At 39.4% G+C, this 8,702-nt stretch overlaps 1 pseudogene; it reads right to left on the bottom strand.

Annotated features, from left to right (window-relative positions):
- The window catches only part of LOC134328691 (NACHT, LRR and PYD domains-containing protein 3-like), a 1,194,473-nt pseudogene extending 1,185,771 nt beyond the window's left edge, over positions 1 to 8,702 (bottom strand).

Here is an 8,702-nt window from a genome sequence, read left to right on the forward strand (position 1 = left end):
TTCACGTGGAACACCAGAGGTATCGGTGTCATCCTCCACGAAGCTTCGCAGACGTCTGCGTGGGATGTTCTCCGCCCTTTCCAAGGCCGTTCCCAACCCCCCCCTCAGCGTTGTGTACAGGGAGACACACCCTGACAGCACTCTTTTCTCATCTCTGTGCAAGCGCCATCAATCAGCCAGCACAGGTCGTAATTGCACCAGTGATGAGAGAGAGACCCCATCCGGCTTAGTCCCGCCGGATCGCTGTTCATGTGGCCGCTCAGCCTCAGCCGGCAGGCAGGCAGAGCTGAGATTCGATATGATGTATTCGCTGGTTCCAGCGTGTTTTTACCACTGCGTCACCTGAGCGGCCTATTTGAGTGACTTTATTCAGGACCCAAATAGGCCCAGCTACTACCGATTACAAGACTAGACTGTACTCAACATTCCGATCCTCACCGTTGCTTTAAATGGTAGTACCATGGTTCACTAATTAGCATTTTCAAGTACAGTAGTACAGTATAACCTGCTGCTATTTGTAAAAGGTAATTTTTACTCGAGTTGCGTGATTTTAACCTGCAGAGGGAGCCAGGACTGCCTGTGAACATGCCTTTATAGATCCTGGTGTGTGTCTAGAACTAAACTCAACTGGACTCACCTGTTGGAATCTGAATTGATTGGAGTTTGGAAAGACACACCTGAGTCAATATGGGTCACAGTTAACACTGCCGTGTCGGAACCAAACCATTAAACCATTATAACCCTGTGGATTTCAAACATAATAATAATAATTTCCACAATTAAATGTTTCAGATGCTTCTTTTAATATTAATATAAAACAAAGTCAACACAAGTAAAGACAAAATGAAGCTTTTTACATGGGTGATATAGGACACTAACATTTTTAGCATCAGCCTACACTTAACCCCCCCATAATGACAAAATAAAAACATGTTTTAAATTTTTTTTTACATTTATTTATTTTTATTTATTATTTATTATTTTTTTTAAACTTCAACAGTCAAAACAAAACAGAAGTGGCTTCAGGGCGAGTGTCTGAATGTTCCAGAGTCCAGCGTAGGCCCAGATTTAAACCCCATCAAACGTCTGTGGAGAGACTCGAATAAGTCTGTATAAAGACACTCAGCGATCTGATGGAGATTGAGCGGCTCCTTCTCGAGGAATGGGATAAGCTCCCTAAAGTCAAGAGTGGAGAGCTTGTAGCATAGACGTTCACAAGTCACAAAATACGAGTCCGAGTCACATCACGAGTCTTTAGGCTAGAGTCTGAGTCGAGTCACGAGTCAATATAATAAACACAAAATATATATTGGAAATGTAGGGTAGAAATATAGATAAGAATATTTAAGTTCAGATAAAATAACAACAACAGATTAGCGACTGTATTTAGCCATTTTACTTTGTGCCTTTACTTTCCTCGGTACCAGTTAAAAGCTTCAACTGATACGTTTTGTTTTCATTGCAAATTATGGCACAGCGGCGAAAATCCAAAACACAGCAAAAAAATCAATAATACTGCTTACCTTAGCTTCTGTTCTTCCAGATGCTATTACATTTATAAGCGTGCGTCCCATTAGGAATAGAATCCGTTATTTTGTAAATGTGCTTATAATTAAAAACCTCCAAACTTTTCCCGGTCGTGAAGTAAAACAGGAAGTCGTTAGAAAGCCGATCGAGCGTTTCATTACCACGTCATCTGTGTGACGCAAACTGAATAAATGCAAATAACAGCATTTCTTACTAACAATTACAATCAGAAGGTGATTGGTTCAGAAAGCGTTCTTACAATCATTAGCACCGATTCTGTAGGAGCGTTCCATTCACATTATCCGTTACTGTGAAGTGCACTACCCATTTTAAGTAGGGAGCGACGCTTCATCACTACACCGGAAGCTGGCTGGAACATTTAGCCATTGCGTGCATTGCGTGTTAAAATGGCCGGAGCGTTATTATTATTATTAGTAGTAGTATTAGAGAGCAAAAATGACACGATCAGAATAATGTCGGATCATATATATACGGTATATACTGTACACATATAATTGTCACACATAACTAATGTTGCTGACTTTTGTAGTCCACGAGTCATTTTATGTGAGTCACGAGTCGAATCCGAGTCATTTGAAACGAGTCTGAAGTCGCTGTGTGTGCGACGCTTAAACACTTACATTTTCTGAACTCTTGGTGTAATGCTCTCATATATGCTTATTATTTTATGTTTTTTTGTATATTGTTGATCATGGACCCTCACTCCGTTTCCCAAATCTTAACTCAGTCTACCAGATATTACCATATTATAGATGGTACCGGTAACCTGATGGACTCTCCATCTTCCACTTCAGTATGGGTGTGAGAGTGCTGATCTTGTCATGATGTCATGAGAGTTTACAGATTTGAGCATAAAGAAACTGAAGCTAGTGTGAAGACTAGATGGTGTTTATCTCCGCTGATCTTCATCTTCCTCTCATAATCCAACATGCATTAGAATCAGATGCTGTAGAAGAGATCAGACACGATCAGATGTTTGTCACCTATCAGACTCGACACAATCAGAACCAGTATAAACACCAGTTTAATGATTCACTGTTCACTGGAGAACCCTGATACAGAAGACGTTCTGCTAATGAGCAGTTCTGCTTCCACAATTAGACATACCACTGCATGTGTGTGTGTGTGTGTTTGGGTGTGTATGTGTATAAAGCAACAGTAAGTTACCATAGCCGCTCTAGGTTATATTGTGGATCCTCCTGTAGATCCTCGAGCAGTTTTACTCCTGATTCTCCTGGATCATTGCCGTCCACAAGCAGTACACTCAGACGTGATGATGGATTTGATTTCACTGCTGAAGCAAGAGCGGTAAAACCTTCATCTTTAAAGCTGCATCTCTTCAACCTGCAGAAGAGAATCATTGAATAAAATGATACATCATCATCTCTTACCACCTTCTCCTCCATCTGCATTCGGATCCACAACCAGAGAACATCACTGAGACATCTTCAACATGTAAAACTATTCTATTAGTATAACGAAGTGTTATGAAGAAAATATCAAACAGCTTCTGTATGAATGGTCTACTGCATCTACAGTGTAAAAGTGAAGATCTTACACCAGTATCTCCAGTTTACAGTGTGGATTCTTCAGTCCAGCAGAGAGCAGCTTCACTCCTGAATCCTTCAGTTTATTGTCACCCAGGTCCAGATTTTTCAGACGGTTGGAGTTTAAACTGAGAACTGAGGACAGAACTTCACAACTTTCCTATGTTAGATCACAAATCCACAACCTGGAGAGAAATAATCAGATCAATCAGAGAAATGAAAGACGTCACCCTGCAGCAGTAGGTGGAATCCAGTTAGCAGATCTGATAATATTACCCAGACTTCAGTGCAGATGAAAGTGAAAGCAGTTGATAATGCTGAATCAGTAATTGCTCCAACATGAGTGTAAAATGTGAGTTTAGGCTTTGATTCCACAAATTGAAATTCATGATGATGCAACATGATACACGATACATCATGTCGTGATGTAAACGCTTTTTTCAACATGGCCCAACAATTCACCAAGAGTAAATATCAAATAATAATGTTCAATTTCTATGTTAATTCTAACACTAAATCAGGTGAACGAGTTTCACCTCTCAGAAACGTACTGTCTGAAGTGCGATTGAAAGCAGCCTTCAGTCTACAAAGATCTTCTGTATCTCCAGTGTGAAAGTGAAGATCTTACCCCAGTACCTCCAGTTTACAGTGTGGATTCATCATTCCAGCAGAGAGCAGCTTCACTCCTGAATCCTTCAGTTTATTCTCACAAATGTTTAAATGTTTCAGACGGTTGGAGTTTAAACTGAGAACCGAGGACAGAACTTCACAACTTTTCTCTGTTAGATCACAATTAATTAACCTGCAGAGAAACAATCAGATCAAACAGAGAAATGAAAGATGTCACCCTGCAGCAGTAAGTAGAAAGTGAGGATCTTACCCCAGTGTATCCAGTTTACAGTGTGGGTTCTTCAGTGCAGCGAAGAGCAGCTTCACTCCTGAATCCTTCAGTTTGTTGTTACTCAAGTCCAGATCTCTCAGATTGGAGGAGTTTGAACTGAGAACTGAGGACAGAACTTCACAACTTTCCTCTGTTAGATGACAACCAACCAACCTGGAGAGAAATAATCAGATCAGACTGCACTGCAGATAAAAGGGAAAGCAGTTGAACTGAAGTGTTTTCGAGTAGCACTGGATCCACCATGATCCTGACCAGTATGAAGTGGTCCAATCATTTTATTTAAATTAAATGTACATTTCAAAATCACTCACTATTTTACTCTGTAAAGGTTTTACTCTCACTGCTGTATTTCTGCACAGCACAACTGGGAACTAATAATTATCAGGAAGCTCTACGTAGAAACTGCTGTCACTAACATTCAGGGTTAGAGGTACAAATACTTCTGCTCTCAGGTGAAATTCCACATTCTGTATAAAACTAGTGCACGAGTCTAAACATGTAATTTACACGTCATGTTTATGTAAACTGAGCTCTGTTTACTCCATGTCTGATTCATGAAACTGTCGTACAGCAAAATGATCTGATTATTATTACAGTGTTTTCATCAGAGTAAAATTCATTCTCCTGAAAACATGATTACACATCAGTCAGATCAATTCCCTCCATGCTAACATCCTACTTTACTGCTGCACCACCTGAGTGCCCCCTTCATGCTAACATGAGCGCCTGTATTTAAAAAGATTGTCTATTATTAATGCATTTCTCTCTTTATTACTACACTTGCAATTACCATTTAGTCCTGATGTTTTCGGAGCTCTGTGGTTGATGCTTTCCACCATTTCAAATCAGATTTTATACTCAGTATAATTAGCATAGTGCTAAAGTTTTGCACCTTCTCAGTTTTGTACATCTAACTATTAGTGTTTAAAAGTTTGATGAACTCAAATAAATCAAATGTTTATCAGTAAATTACTCACTCAGCTCTTCTCGATTCTTTCACCACTGGCAGGAGCTTCAGAAGGCCCTCATGTGATGGAAAATATTTCCTCACATTAAAGTCATACAGCTCCTGATTTGAGTTCAGCAACACAAACACCAGAGCCGACCACTGAGCAGGAGAGAGATGGTGTCTATCGTTATAAAAGAAACCTCTTCTGTTCAGATATTGTTGGACTTCCTGCACTAGAGAATCATCGTTCAGTTCATTCAGACAGTGGAACAGATTGATGGATTTCTCTGGAGAGGGATTCTCACTGATCTTCTCCTTGATGTACCTGACAATTTCCTCTTTGTTGTAAGAGATACTTCCTGTTTGTGGCAGTAGGCCTCGTAAGAGAGTCTGATTGGACTCCAGTGAGAGACCCAGGAGGAAGCGGAGGAAAAGATCCAGGTGTCCATTCTTACTCTGTAAGGCCTTGTCCACTGCACTCTTCAGAAAGTCAGACATGTTTGTATAGTTTTTAAAGATGTTAAAGAATCCAGTGTTTTGCATCACCTGCACATTTCTGTTTTTGTTGATGAAGGTAAGAAATGCATATAAAGCAGCCAGAAACTCCTGAACACTCAGGTGCACAAAGCTGAAGACCTGACCCAGGTGCAGCCCAGCCTCTTTATTGAAGATTTGGGTGCAGACCCCGGAGTACACTGATGTGTTTTTGACATCAATGCCACATTCTGTCAGGTCTTCTTCATAGAAGATCAGATTTCCTTTCTCCAGCTGTTGGAAGGCCAGTTTTCCCAGTGCCAGTATCGTCTTACTGGTCTGGTGTGGATCAGGGTCAGATTTCCCATGATACTTTTGTTCCTTGTGTTTGATCTGAAAGATCAGAAAGTAAGTGAACATTTGAGTCAGAGTTTTGGGGATCTCTTTCCCCTCAGTTCCATCCAGAATTCTCTCTAGAACAGAGGCTGAGATCCAGCAGAAAACTGGAATGTGACACATGATGTAGAGGCTTCTTGATGACTTCATGTGTTTGATGATTTTACTAGCCAGGTTCTTATCGTTGATTCTCTTCCTGAAGTACTCCTCTTTCTGAGGATCACTGAACCCTCGTACCTCTGTTACCTGGGCTACACACTCAGGAGGAATCTGATTGGCTGCTCCTGGTCGAGTGGTGATCCAGAGGTGAGCAGAGGGAAGCAGGTTTCTCTTGATGAGGTTTGTCAGCAGCACATCCATTTTTACTGACTTTGTTACGTTACACAGTCGCTCATTATTTTGAAAATCTAGAGGAAGTCGACACTCATCCAGACCATCAAAGATGAACAAAACTTTATAAGCATCACAGTCTAATGATGGCAGACCTTTCACTTCTGGGAAGAACTGATGAAGAAGTTCCATCAGACTGAGATTTTCCTGCTTCATCAAGTTCAGCTCTCTAAAAGGAAGTGGAAATATGAAGCTGACGTCCTGATTGGCTTTTCCTTCAGCCCAGTCCAGAATGAACTTCTGCACTGAGACTGTTTTTCCAATTCCAGCGATTCCTTTAGTCAGCACAGTTCTGATGGACGTGTCTTTAAAGAGGTCGTTGCATTTGATGGGTATCTCCGGTGCTGCTGGTCTCCTGGATGCCGCTTCAATCTGTCTGACCTCATGTTCCTTATTGACGTCTCCACTACAACCCTCTGTGATGTAGAGCTCTGTGAAGATCTCATTCAGAAGTGCTGAGCTTCCATGCTGGGAGATTCCTTCATTAATTCTTTTACATTTCTGTCTTAGGTTTGATTTGAGTTTTTTCTGATACACAGAGACCAGATCTAATAAACAGAATTATCAATTATTATTATCAGTTAATAAACAGTTATTAATCAATATTTTACTGCATGATCAATAATCACTGTATATAATTAAATATTTTAATAAATAATAGGTTTATTACTAAATTATTTCCTATTATTAAATATAAAAGCTCTATGATTACAAGCTCCTGATTTGTAGTGATGTAGTACCTGGTGCTCATAAAACATTATATATTATAATCTAATGACCAATCAAAAGCCCAGATGATTCTAGAACCAAGATGGATATGGAGTAATTTTTATCTAATATTAAAGAAATTAATAATGTAAGTATTTAGGTCTCTTACTCATCTGCAGGGTGTTAGCGAGGTCTGTCTGGTTCATGATCTTCAGAACATTCAGTGTGATCTTTAGAGCCCCCTCTCTGAAACTACTCAGATCTTCCCCATCCTTTACCTCCCGCTCAGAGCATGCTGGGTATTCTTCATTCAGGAGGTTTTTGAACTTGTTTAGCTCATTCTTTAACATGCTGATGACTTTGTTCTCTAGTTCCTGTTGAGGAATTTTGAGGAACAGATCAGAGGCACCACGAGGTAATAAAGAGAGATGAGTGAGTGATGTAGTTCTAACATTATACTGAAGCTTGTTATTGTGATACTTGTTAGCTAGTATAATCATTTGTGCCACTTTGTTTTATTTTTCTCTGCATGTTAAGTTCAGTAAATGAATAAACATTAAAATGTGCTTTAGTTTTAAACTGGAATTTCACCTCTGCCTAAACCAGTCGCAACCATTCAAATGTGGAAAGTCTTGTGTTTAATACCACCAATGGGAAAGAAAGAACATTCACGTCCGTAAAAAACAGAACAACATCTAAGGAGGTTCCAGAATCCCTCATAGTATTAATTTAACCAACGGCAAGTATCATCATTATTATTACTCAAACATACATACAAACCTTAAATATGGATTCCAACTTATGTCTGTAAGCAACGTTTAATTTCTTCTTTTGCAGTCTGTTAATAAAAAAGGACAAATAAGCAAATCAGGTCTTCAGTCTTTATTATATAACACCAATAAATGTACAGAACAGAACATTAGCATGTTCCATCATCCAGTTACTGAAACATTTCCTAGCTGAATAAAAGACTTTTATAAATGAACTGATCAGTTAAGTAAGTTTAATGGATTTAAAACTTATTTAACACTAGAACGTGAGATTATACTATAGTTTGGATTGTCCTTCAATCCACAAAGTTACATTCATTTTTACCTCAGATCAGTAGAAGAGCCTCTGAAGTGGTTTAGATCAGTGGTCTATTAACCAGTCACTCTTCACTAATTAATAATAATTAGAAGTTTTAGATCTTTGTGTTCTGATCAGTAATCATCAGCCCACACTGAAACCTCCATAGTCAAAACCCAATATACTGATTACTAAATTCTCACATATACAGTGGATTCTGACAGTGTGCTCGGGTGGTGTAGTGGTCTAGGGTACTAACACACAGTGAAATTATACTGACCTCAGATCAGTGGAACATCCTCCATCTTTAAAGTTTATTGGCTGCCCCACTGACCGATCACTCTTCATGGAGACACAGCTGGGTTCAGGTGAATCTGGTCTCGCACCCTTCATCACACTGGGGTACAAGTACAACCAAACATTAATAAACTATATAAAAAAGGTACCTGAAAGTTTTAGTTCAGAGAAACACCACCAAGGACATGAGAAAGTAATCAGACAGCTAAGCTAACTAGCAGCTAGTATAGTTATACAGAACTGAGCACTAGCTTGTTCCAACATTCGGTACTGAAACATTTCCTAGCTGATTAGTTCATTTTTATTGATAAATTGATTAGTTGAGTGAGTTCATTGAGTTTTATCAGGAGGACCTGAAAGTAAAAACACTAGAACGTGAGATTACACTGACCTCAGATCAGTGGAACATCCTCCATCTTTAAAG

This window comes from Trichomycterus rosablanca, chromosome 15 (assembly GCF_030014385.1).
Source record: "Trichomycterus rosablanca isolate fTriRos1 chromosome 15, fTriRos1.hap1, whole genome shotgun sequence".
Taxonomy (NCBI): domain Eukaryota; kingdom Metazoa; phylum Chordata; class Actinopteri; order Siluriformes; family Trichomycteridae; genus Trichomycterus; species Trichomycterus rosablanca.